The sequence below is a fragment of the Cryptomeria japonica genome, chromosome 4 (genome assembly GCF_030272615.1).
Source record: "Cryptomeria japonica chromosome 4, Sugi_1.0, whole genome shotgun sequence".
NCBI lineage: Eukaryota > Viridiplantae > Streptophyta > Pinopsida > Cupressales > Cupressaceae > Cryptomeria > Cryptomeria japonica.
The window spans coordinates 240212933-240229570 of NC_081408.1; the positions used below are offsets into that span (position 1 = coordinate 240212933).

Here is a 16638-nt window from a genome sequence, read left to right on the forward strand (position 1 = left end):
AGAACGACGAGCTATCAAAGGACAAGCAATTGCAGATCAATTGGTAGAAGCACCACTACCTGGAAAACAAACTATGGAGATCAAATTTCCAGACAGAGATGTTCTTGCTATCTCCACCAAACAATGGACCTTATATTTTGATGGATCCTACACACAACATGGCTCAGGTGTTGGCATTCTGTTCATCACTCCTGAAGGACACACTATACCAAGATCATATAGGCTTATGTTTCCTTGCACCAATAACATTGCTGAATATGAGGCATCGGTTATAGGCATCAAAATGGTCATAGAATGAAGGATCACAAAATTAAAAGTCTATGGAGATTCACAACTAGTCATCAACCAAATCAACAATGACTATCAGACAAAGGACGACAAGCTACTACCCTACAAGCGAATGGTGGATGATTTCAAACAATATTTTGTACACATCACCTTCGAGCAAATACCAAGGTTGGATAACAGAGCAGTTGATGCCATGGCTACTATCGCTTCACTACTGCAAATTCCAAAGCAACAGAATCATCACAAGTTTCTAGTAGAGCAACTGTTCTCCCCAGCCTATGACCATTCAGAATCCCATGTTATCTATACCTTGATTGGTTCTAACTCTCCATTATATGGACCCATCTACAACTATCTTAAGAACAATATCCTACTCATTTACCTGTCCCGAAAGCAAAAACGTAACTTTATCCGACAAGCTGCCTGTTATACTCTTACTGCTGATACTTTGTACTGTTGAGGTCTAGATGGTACTCTTCTTCTTTGTCTTGATCGTAATGAATCTGACTCCGCTTTACACGAGCTTCACAAAGGTATCTGTGGCACATATTCAAGTGGTACTACTCTTGCTAAAAAGCTTCTAAGAATGGGATATTACTGGCCAACAATGTAAAAAGACTTATCACTTTGCAAAGAATTGTCCTAAATGCCAAATCCATGGCAATCTTATACATGCACCAACACAGGAACTGTAGCCATTCACAACATCCTGGCCCTTCTGTCAGTGGGGACTAGACTTGGTCAGCAAAATTCATCCTTCATCTTCAAATGGACACAAGTTCATTATAACTACAACATAATACTTTACCAAATGGATAGAAGCAGTCCCCATGACCACAATAATTGGGAAACAAATTGCTTCTTTTATCCTTGATTATCTGATCTGCAGATATGGCATTCCAAGTTCCATCATCACAGATAATGGATGACCTTTCAAAAACCAAGATGTACAAGAAATATGTGAAAAATTCAAAATACAACATCATTTTTCTACACCTTACTACCCACAGGGGAATGGTCAGGCAGAAGCATCCAACAAAACAATATTGAAAATCCTAAAGAAAACAGTGAATGATGTAGGTAAAGATTGCCATATACAACTCAATCCAACACTTTGGGCCTACAGAACTAGCATCCGCACACCTATAGGAGCTACACCATATTCATTGGTATATGGATCAGAAGCAATTTTACCCTTGGAGGTAGAAATTCCATCTCTCAAAGTCTCTCTAAAAGGCCTAATTCCAGATGAAGAGTATCGCGTTAACCGACTGCAAGAGCTCGAACTTCTAGATGAAAGACATCAACATGCCTACACTCATCTCAAAGCATATCAGCACCATATGTGCAGGAGCTACAACCATAAGGTCATTCCCATAATTTTTAAAATTGGTGACCTAGTACTCAAGGAAAATCCTAGGAATCAGCAGGATCGGGAAAAGAAAGGGAAATTTGAACCTAATTGGTTAGGTCCTTATGTCATCATATCAGCCTATGGATCAGGCACCTATCAATTAACAACTTAAGAAGGAGATGTGCTCGACGAACCAACTAACAACATCCATCTGAAGAAATACTACACTTGAGTAATCTAATGCACAGAAAAGTCGAAAAAAATCAAAAAAATCAAAAAATCAAGAAAAAGGTAAATAAAAAGGTACAATAAAAGCAACTAGTGAAAACCTGGCAACAGGCACTATTGTGAGAGGACAACTCCTTTATCTATATCCATACCATTATATCCACAGTAAAGCACTATCGGCCATCGCCCAACATTTTTATCACACTATCCATCCAGGCCATACTTAGCGTAGTCACTATCTTGGTTTATCCGCGTATCCTTTCACCGCATCTCACCATGGTTTGGTAATCACTGTACATATCCACACTAAGAAGTACACTTGAATAGGAGTAGTAATCAAAACTTGCAACACATTCGAAACGTCAAAACTTGTCGCAAACTCAAAACACCATATCTAGCAAAACAACACCCGCACAATCGCAAAGCAAAACATTGATCGCTTAACAGGATTCACAAAATATGATGGACGATTTTCTGAAATATCAAATGTTGCATCTTGCATAAAGTTTTGACTATTTTTGCACTTGAACTTTTTGAATTGTTGGACCCTCTAAATTTTCTCAGCAATGCTTCAAAGCTAGAGAACGTCGTGGGGACTCCAATATTTTCTCAGTTTTTTTGTCTGTGAGGCGATCATCTGTACTATGTCGATACTTGTCTCGAGACGTGATTCATAGCATATCACTGAAGACATGATTCCACATCATGCATACAAATAATTTAATCTTGTCTGTTTCTATGCAATCCGCACTCGGGTCGTCCTAGTTCAATTATACCTTGATGCTTGTGCTATCTTGCAAAATAAAAAATCATGTAAATTTTTCCTAGGTCATTATGGTTCAAATTATACCATCATGCTTGTATAAATTTTCAACATATCCCAAAACAAATCAATGCTCAATGATGATACATACAAAGAAAGCAAACAATATGTGGCTATACAGGGATGACAACTACAGAATGACAATGCTCAAAAAAAATTAGTTGCATATCATTTTACAATTAGTTGCATATCATTATCATACATTTTCAAGATACATCTCGCAACATATCATATCATACATCTCATTTTCAAGATACATCTCACAGCATATTATATCATACATCTCATTTTCAAGATACATCTCACAGCATATCATATCATACATCTCATTTTCAAGATACATTTCATAGCATATCATTATCATACATCTCATTTCCAAGATACATCTCACAACATATCATTATCATACATCTCATTTTCAAGATACATCTCACAACATCCTGCATTATCACATCATATTCATCACATATCACATCACATACATCTATCCAAGCACTGCATCATCATAGAATAATCAAAAGCATATAGAAAGTATAATCTATAACACATCACATAAGGATCAAAGAAAATGGTGTCATATATATCTCTCAAAAAAATGATCAATATACAAAATATGTCATGTCTGTACCAATACAACAAAATGATCAAAATACAATGGAGACAACGTCTCTTAGGTATGACTATCTCCTGAAGGCAACGGTCTCGCTGCCGATGTCCCAGCACCTGGATCTCCAGGTGGATCCTGTCTAGGAGGCCCTGTCACGCCCCTACTCTTCATCCTCGACCCAGTGTCTCGAGATCGACTAGATCTCGACTGTGTAAAACTCTACACTTGGCGCTCCCTCGACACCGCATCCTCATAATGTCTCCTATAGTACTCCGCCTCCTTGGCTCTCAAAGCCAGCTCTCTCAAGGTGTCTCTCATCGGACCACCTACTGCAGCTCTCTGCAAACTCGCTGCGAGCTCCTCTGCTTGACCCCGCTGCTCTATCTCAGTATCATGCTCTATGGTCAACTGAGTAATCTAACATTGATGTGCCATCAATTGTGTCTACAAGTGCTGCATTGACAAGTGTAGTGGTCTAATATGTGCATCCTCCGCATGCGTCAAAATTCGCATCTGCAAGGGTACCTGTGAAGGGGTACCCCATGTCCCTCTACCTATCCTCAGTGCAGGTGGAGGTAAAACATCTGACCTCCTCCTCTGGGCCAGTCGTCACACGTCATCATACCCTCCCACTGCCGCTATCACCTCCCCAACCCTCTGTTCACCCCCAACTCTGATAGCCAAACCTCATCTCCCTCTATCCATCATAGCACACCGCATAGCTCTCTCTGCCCATATCCCCCTATCACCACCATCTCCACCCCTGTCTCCTCTCCTCCCCCGATCCAATCTCCCTCTATCTCCTTGCCAACCTTGGCCACCTCCTCCACCACCTCCGCCATCACCTCCTCCTCCATCATCACCCCCCTCATCTACCTCCTCGTCGTCATCAAAAGTCAGAATCATCTCAGCTGGATCTGATATCCTGGCCACCGCACGCGCTACAAAGAGTGTGCAAACTCGTCAGTCATCCCTGCATCCACTATCTCAAGGGCATAATCCCAAATCTGGCCGACTGCATGAAAGAACTCCTCCACTGCCGCCATGCTATCAATCGTAGGTCCCCAATCTGGAATATCCTGTCTTCATCGAGCATAAAAACATGCTCCCATGGAATCCCCTGCTGTCGACCATACTGCCACAGCACCCGGCTATGCAGAAACCTCTCAATAACAAAGGGTGTCCGCCCTATCAAATATCTGGTCATGAACACATAGGGCATCTCCATCCCATCCTCGGCCCATACCTCGCAACCTGTATATGGTTGCCAGACGACCGTATCAATATCATTCAGCACTCTCCTCCAGTGCTCTAGTTTGCCCAGCTTACGCTGGACAACTATCCCTCTATATCCATATGCATACGCACACCCAACAGGCCTATCTATGTCCGCCAATGGCCTAGCTGCGGGAATATGCTCCCACACCCATACCTGTAGCAATGTCACTCCAGCTGATAAACTGCCATAACCTAGGTATACCACCTGATGTAAATCCCTGTATAAGTGGGCTATCATAGCCGACCCCAATGCAAATCGGCGACCCTGCATCACCATATCCTCCAAAACCAATCCCCACCCCACTGCTAGTCCCTTCGACCTATGGTCGGGACATAAGAAACCACCTATGAAACCTGCCAGCACTGATGGTAGAGGCACGTAATCCAAATCCAAGAACTCCTGCCAGAGGATCTCATATCTACAAACAATATCATCCTGCAAGATCCAGTGAAGTGCCTCAGTCCCACCCTCCTCAGTCTGCTCATAGGGTAGCAATGCACCTACCACGGGAATCCATAGAATTCGGTAGCAATCCTCAGGCATCACTGTCATCTCGCCTGTCGCCAAATGGAAGGTGTTCGTATCACTGTGCCACCTCTATGCCAATGCTATCAATAAACCCTGGTTCACGATAAACCGAGACATATCTAACAATGAGGTCATGCCACACCTCTCAATAATGTCTCTATCTGCTTGTGTCAATCGTGGTATCAAGGACCACGGTCTCGAAAATCACTCACCTAACTGAACCACTCCAAGACGCTCCTGTCAAAAAGCGAAACAAGTCCAATATCAGTTTCCTCCTCACAACATAGATACCAAAATCAAATTCATATCAAAACTTGAAACTTTGAAAATCTAACCAAGTTCCACATCATATCAATCCATTTTCATATATAATCATATCAGCTTGAAACACAACTCAAGTTTCACATCCATATCAACTTGTGAAACAACTCAAGTTCCACAATCAAATCAACTTGTAACACAACTCAAGTTTCATATCCATATCAACTTGTAAAACAACTCAAGTTCCATAATCAATACAACTTGTAAAACAACTCAAGCCCCACGTTCATATCAAAAACCACATCATATCAAATTTGCATCAAATCTATATCAACTTGAAAAATCGCAAATCAAATCAAGTTTTATCAGAACTCATATTGGACAAACTTATCAAAACAATGACAGCAGACACGCAGACCAACAATTTACACTTATCCCGATAGAACTGGCACCAACCTATCAATTTTCTTCATTCCCACATCATACTATACCAACAAATTTTGCCTATGCGTTAAAGAATTTTGTCTACACACTAAACTGCTTATCACGTGCTACCGTGTCCTTGCCAAGCGCTACCCAATCTACCCTATGCACTAGCCGAAACCTATGTGCTACCATTTTCTTCCAAAGCACCACCTAACCTACCCCAAGCGCTAAAACTACCCTATGCACTATTCTATCATGATCTTGCACTACATATATATCCCTATGCGCTAGGTCATATCTACGCGCTATCTAGACCTACCCATGTGACCCCCTAGAAACCCTATGTGCTAGGTATCTCCTATGCGCTACGCATTTTACCCTCTGTGCTACCCTGTGACCCCGATGTGCTAAACTAATCCTACACACTCTCTTAACCTAGCGATGCGCTACCCTAAACCTTTCGGACGCTACCTTAATTCATTAAACCCTATGCGCTATGAAATTTATCGTATGCGCTAAGCTTTGACCTCGACGCACTAAAATGTAAAATCTGCGTGACAAAATCAAAAACAGGATCAAAAATGACAAAATAAAAAATCCAAAAGGGGTCAAAAAGGTTGACTTACTAGTGCTCCATACGCGGCAGGCCTCCGATACCTCTGAACGCGCTCGAATTGATGCGAAGCATAAGGAACGGGCATGTTGACTTCTCTCCAAAAATCACTTTCTCCAAAGTCAACAAGCACAAATGAGACAAAAGAAACCACTTTTTCCCTTTATATAGGGTAAATCAAAATTAGGGTTACATGGAGGGACACGTAAAATTGCTCGTAGTATCTCCTACAACCCTACCAAATGGCAATATCGGGAGATGAATCAAATTACCACATTCAACATAGATGAAAATGTACAATGCAATGAAATTTATCAAATTTATCTAAATCAAATCAAATTTTCAAAAATTTTCATTCATCTCCAGAGGGGGCATTATCAACATCATTTATCAAATTTGAGGCATGACATGAACATCTCGACAAGACATCACACTGATCACAACCAAATCATGATGACACATCATTTTCTTTGAATCAACATGTGCACACACGTCACTTCAAAGAGGGGCAAAATGTAGACGTATAAAAAGGACCATATTCTTAAATGAATATTTAATGTTCGTTTTATTCTCATTCCTCTATTTTAGTTAAATTTAATTTAATTAAATCACCCACATTCTTCTATTTTAAATAAATAATTAAATTTATTTATTTAAATTCACTTAAGCCTTTTTACATCATTTAATTGAATAAATCATTTTATTTAATTAAAACCCTTCTCTCTACTTTTAATTAAATTCACATTTAATTAAATAGTTTACCCTAATTAAATAAATCTAATTTATTTAAATTCACATTTAATTAAATAGTTTACCCTAATTAAATAAATCTAATTTATTTAAATCCCCAACTTGAAACCAAATTGAAATAAAGCAATTTATTTTAATTCTATTTTCCCTCACCCACTTGCATTTTCCTGCATCTCCCACTTGCCTCCTAACCCTATTCCTAATTTCTTCTAGAATCCATCTAATCCTAATCAATTAACCCCAAACCCATCCATTATCCCCTTTCCCTAAATTTGAGGTCACTTCTCAAATTTGGAGTAAAGTCTTCAAAAGGCATTAAAGCCTTTATCCTAACTTGTTGAATGCCCCCAAATTTGGAAGGACTCTTACAAATTTGTCCCCAAAGTCTTCAAACCATTAATGGTTAACTAACCCTTAGTGGCATGGTTAGAGACTTTTTGACTAACTTAGCCTCCATCTAACCCAAGGGTCTCATCAAACATTTATTGCTTTGACCATGGTTATTCCTTTAACCTTTTCACAAGAGTTTACCCCTTGGGTAAAAGCTTTATCCAATGGATAACCCTAACCTAACCTTAACCCTTACCTCCTAGGGTAACCATGAGGTCTTCTCAAGCATTTAATGTTTCTTACCTCTCCTCTCAGCCAACCTTATGTTGACAATTGTCACCATTTCATTGGTGAAAATTGAAAACATGGATTGACAACTTTCAAACTTGACCCTTGATTAACTCTTTCAATCCTGACCATCCATTGCCCTATTTTCACTATAAATAGAGCTCTCATTCCTCCATTTTAAGGATCCATGCAAGCTTTAGTATCTCATTTATGCTCAATTTTATTAACACATCTAGCTTCTCTTTGTTATAGGAATAAATCTAATAAGCATTTTAGACTATTTCCTTTATCATTAGCTTAACTCATAAACTAGTATATCATGTTAGGATAGTATTGCTACTAATCTCGTCATCTTATAATCTAGTTTATTTCATTTGTAAGAATCATGCATAGATAGGATATATTTTCATAACTAAATCAATCATAAGCATCCCTAGTTCTTGCATTTGTCATCCCTAAGCCACTTTGCTCAGTGATCTGAGAGCAAAGGAATTGGCTTGAGGGACCTTGTGAGATAGAGAACCATGGAACCATCCTTGGGAAGTTGAGTCATTCTTCATGACTCCATAACTTGCACCAAGAAGTCCTGTGGGTGTGTGGACAAGCCTCTTTGAACATAATTTTCACATTTTAAGTTTCATCGCCCCACTTTTCCCGCATACAATAATTACCTGAAACAGATCTTCCAGTTTGTTCTTGAGAAGATAATACTCCTACTTCACTTGTTGTAGACACTGCAAGCACATGCATTTAATCAAAAATTGAAAACACAAACAAAAATAAATAATCGACAGATTTTACCCAAGATAAATTCTATGAAATTTTTTATATAAAACACCTCAGAAATCTCTAAATTTTTTTATATAACACATAGGAATCATGCACTTAAAGATCCAAAGGAGAAACGGTCTACCCATTTTTATTTTTCTCTTGATAGAAGGCACAAAATGTGATGCATATGTTGTTAACTCTATGTGCCCCTGCACTACTCATTTCAAAACAATACTACAAATGTTACTTAAATTTCAGAATTAAAATGTTTCAGGCAACAACATTGAACATTGATGGAGAGCAATTTGCAAGCCTTGACCTGCTCCCCTTGAAATGATGCAAATAGGCATCCAGTTTTTTGTAATCCACTGGTTCTTTATTCCTGCATATTACCATGAAATCATTATATAAGCCCTCATCTATCTTCCCCAACTCTACTAAAACAAAACAAATCATTCAAGAATTTGATATTTTTTATAACGAAACTCAAAATTATTCAATTTTATTGGAAAATAATGTGAAGTATATTGAAGAACGAGTTTAAAGAACATACAGTGTGGTCTCTATGTTATGGAGCAATTTGAGAGAGTCATCAAAAAACAAGGAAAGCACTTCTTTCACAAAACAAGGATTGCTTTCATCTTGTAGTTGCTCCAGCTAAGTATATTGTTCATCCAGAAATCCCTACAACACAACCCAAATAATTTTTATTGTAGCATTGATTGTTGTTCAGACGGTCATTTTTGTGGTTTGTGTTCAACATTTTGTGCAGGGTTTTCCGTTCTGGTTAATTGCGGGTTGTTGATTGTTTGTTTCGGATGCAAGAGGGTATTCGAAGCGTTCTTAGGAATTGTTATATCTTTAAATTGTGTTCTTTTTGAATCTTTAAATTCAAATCATTTTTTGAATTTATGTTTGTTCTACCACCAGTTTTGCATCTGTCAGTATTGTATGTATTCGAACATGTTTGTTGTTTGGCCCTGAGATTTGACGACTCTCTACAGCTCGAGTAGATGCTCTTGTTTCATAAACTATTCACTTCGAGCAGTTTAGAAACTATTTAGGGTTAATTTTCTCTTTTAAATCTTAGGTTTTCTACTATACATAAACTACAATTTTCATTGCTTGCAGCTCAAAATTATTTTCAAGATATGTATCAATGCCTACATGTCTTTCTTTGGCAATTTAAATAGTTTTGGGTTGGCCTAGTTTTACTGATTTGGGCATATATTATGAATTGTTTACCAAGCTCACAGTATACATGAGATGTATGTTGTTTGGCCCTGAGATTTGTCGACACTCTGCAGCTCAGGTAGATGCTCTTGTTTCATAAACTATTCGCTTCGAGGAGTTTAGAGACTATTTAGGGTTAATTTTCTCTTTCAAATGTTAGGTTTTCTACTATACATAATCTACAATTTTCATTGCTTGCACTTCAAGACTATTTTCAAAATATGTATCCATGCCTGCATGTCTTTCTCTGGCAATTTAAATAGTTTTGGGCTAGCCTTATTTTACTGATTTGGGCACATATTACGAACTATTTTCCAACCTCATAGTATACATGACATGTCTGTTGTTTGGCCTTGAGATTTGGCGACACTTTGCAGCTCCGGTAGATGCTCTTGTTTCATAAACTATTTGCAATTTCACAGGTTTAAAAAGTATTGTTAGAATGCTATGGACAATATGTGTGTGTGTGTGTGTGTGTGTGTGTGTGTGTGTGTGTGTGTGTGTGTGTGTGTGTCTATAAACATGAAATCAATAAAATTGGTTCATTGATTTCAAAATATTTGGACATAGTGACAATGGAGACAACTGAAATAAACACTCCAAAAATTGATATTTTTTTGGTTAAGTATTAGCTATATAATATATCATATAACAGTCAAAATATTTTCTGCTATTACACACGAAACAAATACTTGTACAAGACTATGCATTGGTTTTTTAAACCCGGACATCAAACTTGAGAAAAACTTGTACAAGGTTGTGCTTGATTTCTTAAACTCAAACATCAAACCCCTAAAAAATGGTCTAGAATTATTTTTTAGACGAATAAAGAAGCAACAGGATTGAGGCCATATACAGGTGTCATATTTGAAGGTTCTTGCTTGAAAGACACAATATTGAACAGAAAATATTTTAGAATGCACTCAAGAAAAAAATGATATTCTCCTTCACTATAGATGGTACTTCGGGCATGTTATAATAGATCATTCCAAAATATCCACTATACAAGTGTATGCATGCTTTGATGCTCTTGATGGTATTCCGATAGGCTCTTTTTATGGACTTTTCTTGTCAATAAATAGCTAGTATGTCGGTTTTGTTTGTCGGTCACACTTTCCGATGGCCTGGAAAAGGTAAGCCAAGTTGTTCATTTAATGTCCTTAAAGTGAGTAGATGTGTAGTGTGTGTATTTATATGTATACATACATATACATATACATATACATATACATATACATATACATATACATATACATATACATACAGATACATATACATATACAGATACATATACATATACATATACATATACATATACATATACATATACATATGTGTGTGTGTGTGTGTGTGTGTGTGTGTGTGTGTACAAGATTTTATTATGCATGGAAATTGTAGGATTGGAAGAAAATGGGTTTTTACTAGAGAAAATCTTCCCTTTTGTGGGATTAGTTTTGATATTTGGCTATGGACGTTCTGTCAATATTAGTGTAATCTCTCGGTAATTATAAATTACTATAGTAATGGGTCTATTTTTTATTAAAGTTTATTTGGGTTTTATAGGTTATGGAGAAATTAGTTTTATTTGAATTTTTTTGAATAAAAAATAGTTTTTAACTAAATTCTGGAAAATGAATTTTATGGTAAAAAGAAATTCATTGTAAGTTTTGTGTTATTGTAAAATATTAAAATATATATATATATATATATATATATATATATATATATATATATATATATATATATATATATATATATATATATATATATATATATATAATTAAAAAAATTGGCAGGTAGCAACTATCGAGGGTAGCACGTCTACCATATCGTAGCAGTACTACCATCAGTAGTATGCTACCGGCAGTAGCACCTGCTACCATGCAGGGTAGCAGAGTTTTATGGTTTTTTCATTTCCCTGTGCGTACTTTGACGTGGCACTTTCGGGTTTCATGTCAGGGTTGTGTATTTTGGTTATTATTAATTAATTATATATATATATATATATATATATATATATATATATAATTTAATTTAGAGTGTGAGTGTTTTCAGAAAAGCTTGTAATTTTTAGATTTTTATGCTTGGAAACACATTAGGAGATTAATTCATATGTGAATTTATTTAACTTTATTAGACAAATGACAAGATTGATTTCTTTGTATTAAAATCGTTGTAAATTCTTATTGTTTGGAAATTCTTTATTTGCAAGTTATTTATGCTTTTGGTTGTTGTAAGAAAAGATTGCCTGTATTAGGATCTTGTATAAATGGTGTTTGCAGTCAAGCTTAATTTTGTTACAATTTTGGTTGAGTTGTCATTGTGTCCTATGTTATTATATCTCCTTGGTCAGGTATTGTTGTATAACCTTATTGATGTGAGCCATTGTGTGTTTTGTCCAAATGGTCAATCTTGGGTTAGTGATTGTGTATCCTTCACCTATGCTTTGTCAGGATTAGTTATGGTTGTTTGTTTCGCCATAGAGTTCTAGTAGAGAGACCTTTCATGTTAGTGTCCTATGACAGAGAGTGGCTTTTGAGCAGGTGTCGTGCCCAAAGTGGATGATAGGATAACCCGTCGAAAGTCAGTTAAAAAGTGATAACCTAATAATATATTGGGTGGGAGTGGAATAAATATTAATTAAGATAATGTACCTCATGCATAGGTGAGTGCTTGTACAGAGCTCATAATGTTGCGAGAAGGCCTGGAATGACAAACTTACTACCTTGTCTTCACGAAAGGATTGGTAGGGTCCACATGAGACTTAGTTGGAGCCGGAAGCCGGGAGAGGTTACCAGGACAAAGAGTCGGGACCTAGGAGGCCTACCATGGTAACCATCAAGCTATGTGATAACACTCTCTCCTTAGAGTCACTAGTGTTTGTGAGTTGAGTCACATGGATGTCTGTAGAGTCATGTAGTTCTTTCGTACTTGTCTTACTTTTGCTTGCTTGAGGGTTTTCTACTATCTCCTAGCACGGTGGGGTGGTTCCATTTCGGGATCACATGGTCGGGTGGTAGTGCCACTTCCCATCAGATGTTCAGGATTGTATCTTCAGACGAGGAAAGGCTTCGCTGGTGTTTCTTGGTTTGTTGTTCATGTACCAGCTCATGTTAGGGATCATTGTTCAATTGAGACCTTGTGGTCATTGTATCAAACTTTTATGTAACCTTAATATTGTAACTTTGTAATCTGTGGCATTATTAAAAGCCATGTATTTATGGATATTGTAATATTATGTCAATGGAATGTATGTTAATTCAGTTGCTTTGATCTTATGTATAAATGATTTATGGAAAATTGAATGCATTGGAATACTTGATTCTTTCATTATGGAATTTGGATGTATGTGTAGTTTTAAACTAAAGCATTAACTTTATCTAATTAAATGGACAATTGGATTAACCATGGTGTTAATATAATCTACAATTAATCTTCGTTGGTAACCCTTAGGAAATCATGTGTTATTCTTCTATTGTGTTATTAGATGTGCAATGGTTATAATTAATGCACCTAATCTTTAAGAAAAAAATTATTTGACCCTTTAGTTGCCTAGTTATGTTGTTTTCCTTTAGTGTTCCTAGCAGGGCATTACAAATACATATATACATATATATGTGAGTATATATACATATATGTCTATAAACATGATTTCAATAAAACCGATTCATTAATTTCAAAATATTTGACCATACTGACAATGCAGACAACTGAAATCAACACTCCAAAAATTGATATTTATTTTGATAGAGTATTTGCTATATAATATATCATATAATAGTTTTAAAAAATTCTGCTATAACACTCAAAAACAAAGGCTTGTACACGGCTATGAATTGATTTTTTAAACTCACACATCAAATTTGACAAAGACCTATACAAGACTATACTTCATTTCTTAGACTCAGACATCAAAACCCTTTAAAATGGTCCATAATCCTTTTTTATAGGAATAAAGAAGCAACAAGATTAAGGCCATATACAAGTGTCATATTTGAAGGTCATTGCTTGAAAGACAATGTTCACCAGAATTTTTTTTTAAATGTGCTCAAGGAAAAAATGATTTTCTCCTTCTCTATAGATGGTACTTGTGGCATGTTACTCTTGATGGTCTTGTTGTTAGAACAGATTGCTTGTTTTCTACTGCTTTTTTGGGGTTTTTAATTTTTTGCTGAAGAACATTTTGTATATTCATTTGTGTTAATTATTCTGACACACTTTCAATTTCTCCAAGCCAAAAAAAAAAACATTTGTCAGCTCAACAAAAACAAACCGGTATGTCAACCACGCCTGGCCTTGGTGCTAGCTCCGAACAATCTCCTGCAGAAGCTTCGATGAGCTTTTCATTAATTTGTTTTCCCATATTCATATGTGTTGGCAGTCCAAACTACTTCGCCTGATACTTGTTCTCTATAGCTTTTGTTTGCGGGATTTACTTTTCTCCTGAAGAACATTTTGTGTTTTCATTTGTGTTAATTATTCTAACACACTTTCTTTTCCACCAAACAAACAAAAAAATATTCGAACCTGCAGAAACAAATCGCTATGGCTGCCTCGCCTGGCTCCACAACTGGCTCTGAACTGCCCCCCGCTGACACTTTGGTGAGCTGATTCATTCATCTCTTTTCCCATATTCATCTGATTTATAATCATATATTGTCTATTTATACTCCTTATTTTGGAAAGCATTTCCCTCCACCAATGCAAGTAAATACATAAATATGGATACACATTGCTTAGTATGTGGTTGTCACCATATGTGTGAACCCCACTATTCCACTTTGAGGCTATTCATGCGCACACATACATTTATATATTCATCTATGTTCTTCTATGCATGCATCGATATGTATATTGCCCTTTTGTGCAGATTTACTGAATTGCGACTAAAATTTATATATATATATATATATATATATATATATATATATATATATGACATACACATGCTGATGCATACACATATACATTGCCTTATGTTTGTACTTAGCTTTCCTATGCTCTCCTTGTAAGATATGCAACCAAAAATACAACTGAACTCACATGCAATCTTGTCCATCAATGCTGGGGATGACGTACCATCACCAATCCTTCAGCTTTTGTCTTTTGAAAAATTGACAGACAGTGAAGATGACAGTTCTCGATATAGGATTGTTTTGTCTGATGGCACACACATGCAACTATCTATCTTGCCACCAAAGTATAGTGACTTGTTGCTATCAGATACGTTAAAGATAGGTTATTTTCTTTCGTTGGCATCTTATGCTAGTAGAAATGTTTGGAGCACAAGGTAGGGTTTTCTATATGTTGTCATAGTTTTTTGTTGCCTTTTAGAGTGTTCCTTTACACACCATGTTGATTCTTAAACCTATTCTTTTGCCTGTTTAACAAGGTTATCATAATATTCAACCTTGTTGTCAAATTTACAAATTCTGCATTGTTTGGGAAACCTAGATACATATTTAAAGAACATGAACAACAAATGTTAGGTAGAGACACATCTCCCACATCTAAATGTTCCCTTAAATTTGGAATACACATGCCACCTATGTAACACGAAACCTCTAATAATATCAACCCAATAAAAGCCTTGAACCCCTTTTAGAATAAATGGTCAATAAAAGGTCGTGTCACAAACAAGAGGAAGATGCATCACTATAGTTCACCAAAATCCATTGGGCAAGTATTTAGCTTTGACATGATAGATGTTGAACGTACCGAAATAAGAATTACTTGCTTTGGTGAAATAGCAGAGATGCATTATCATAGGGTTGAAGCAGGAGCATATTATTGTCTGTCAAAAGGTACCGTTAGGGAGGCCAAGACAAAATGGAACAAACTTAACAATCATCTTGAGATTACTTTGGACCACAATTCAATATTGAAGCGTTGTAATGCAACTATTGATGGTGAAGTAAATGCTTCGCGGTTTACCCCAATTAAGGCCATCACGTATTGCAACAACAACACTTTGGTTGATGTTATTGGTGTTGTGGTTCATGTTTGAGAACCGCCAATAATTTGTAGAAAAGATGGAACCATAGTAACAAAGAGGGTTGTCAAAATAAATGACATGTCAAATTTTAGTATCGATGTTAACTTATGGGGGGCTGCATGGGAAGGGTTCGGTAAAGATTTGAAGAATATGCATGCAGCCCAAACAGTTGTGGTCCTTGCATTCAACAATGCTCATGTTAGTTATTTCAATGGAAAGATGATCAACACCACTGCGACAACCACTTTGAATATAAACCCTTCTGCTTCGAAAGCATATTCCCTTGTATCGAGAGGAAAGATTCCAGCTGACCTTTTGCCACTGTCTTGTGTTGCTGATCAACTTAATTCAACATACAGTAGAATAACAATTGCATCCATTTTTGAATGTATGAGTGCTCTCTCTGAAATAGTTGAAACTACTATTAGAGCAGTTGTTAGATTCATAAAAATTAGTTCTTTTTGCTCTTCTGCCTACCCTTTGCAAATTAACGGCAAAGAATGTAAAAAAAAATGCACCCAACAAAATGATAATGTATGGTTTTGCTCTAGATGCCAAACTCATGTGCCATAATGCAATTACAAATACTTATTGCAGATCATGCTTCAAGACCATACATGCTCTCTTTGGGCTACTGCCTTTGATGAAATTGGCATAAATTTGTTGAACATATCTGCCAAGGACCTTTACATGTTGCGGTATGATTTGATTACAGCCAGAACACCTCAGTCTATTATCAAGGATGTAGTCTTATCATCCTTCATTTTCACACTCTCTATTACAACAAACATGTACAATTCACAAACAAGGCTCAAAGCGACAATCGCCAAAGCAATGACTGTTGATTTCTAGGTTGAATGTTCT

The 16638-nt window shown here is 36.7% G+C and overlaps 1 pseudogene; it reads right to left on the reverse strand.

The window, feature by feature from the left end:
• Positions 1–5311: 5311 nt before the first annotated feature.
• On the reverse strand, positions 5312–14142 carry LOC131052118 (histidine-containing phosphotransfer protein 1-like; annotated as a pseudogene).
• Between the last annotated feature and the right edge of the window lie 2496 nt (positions 14143–16638).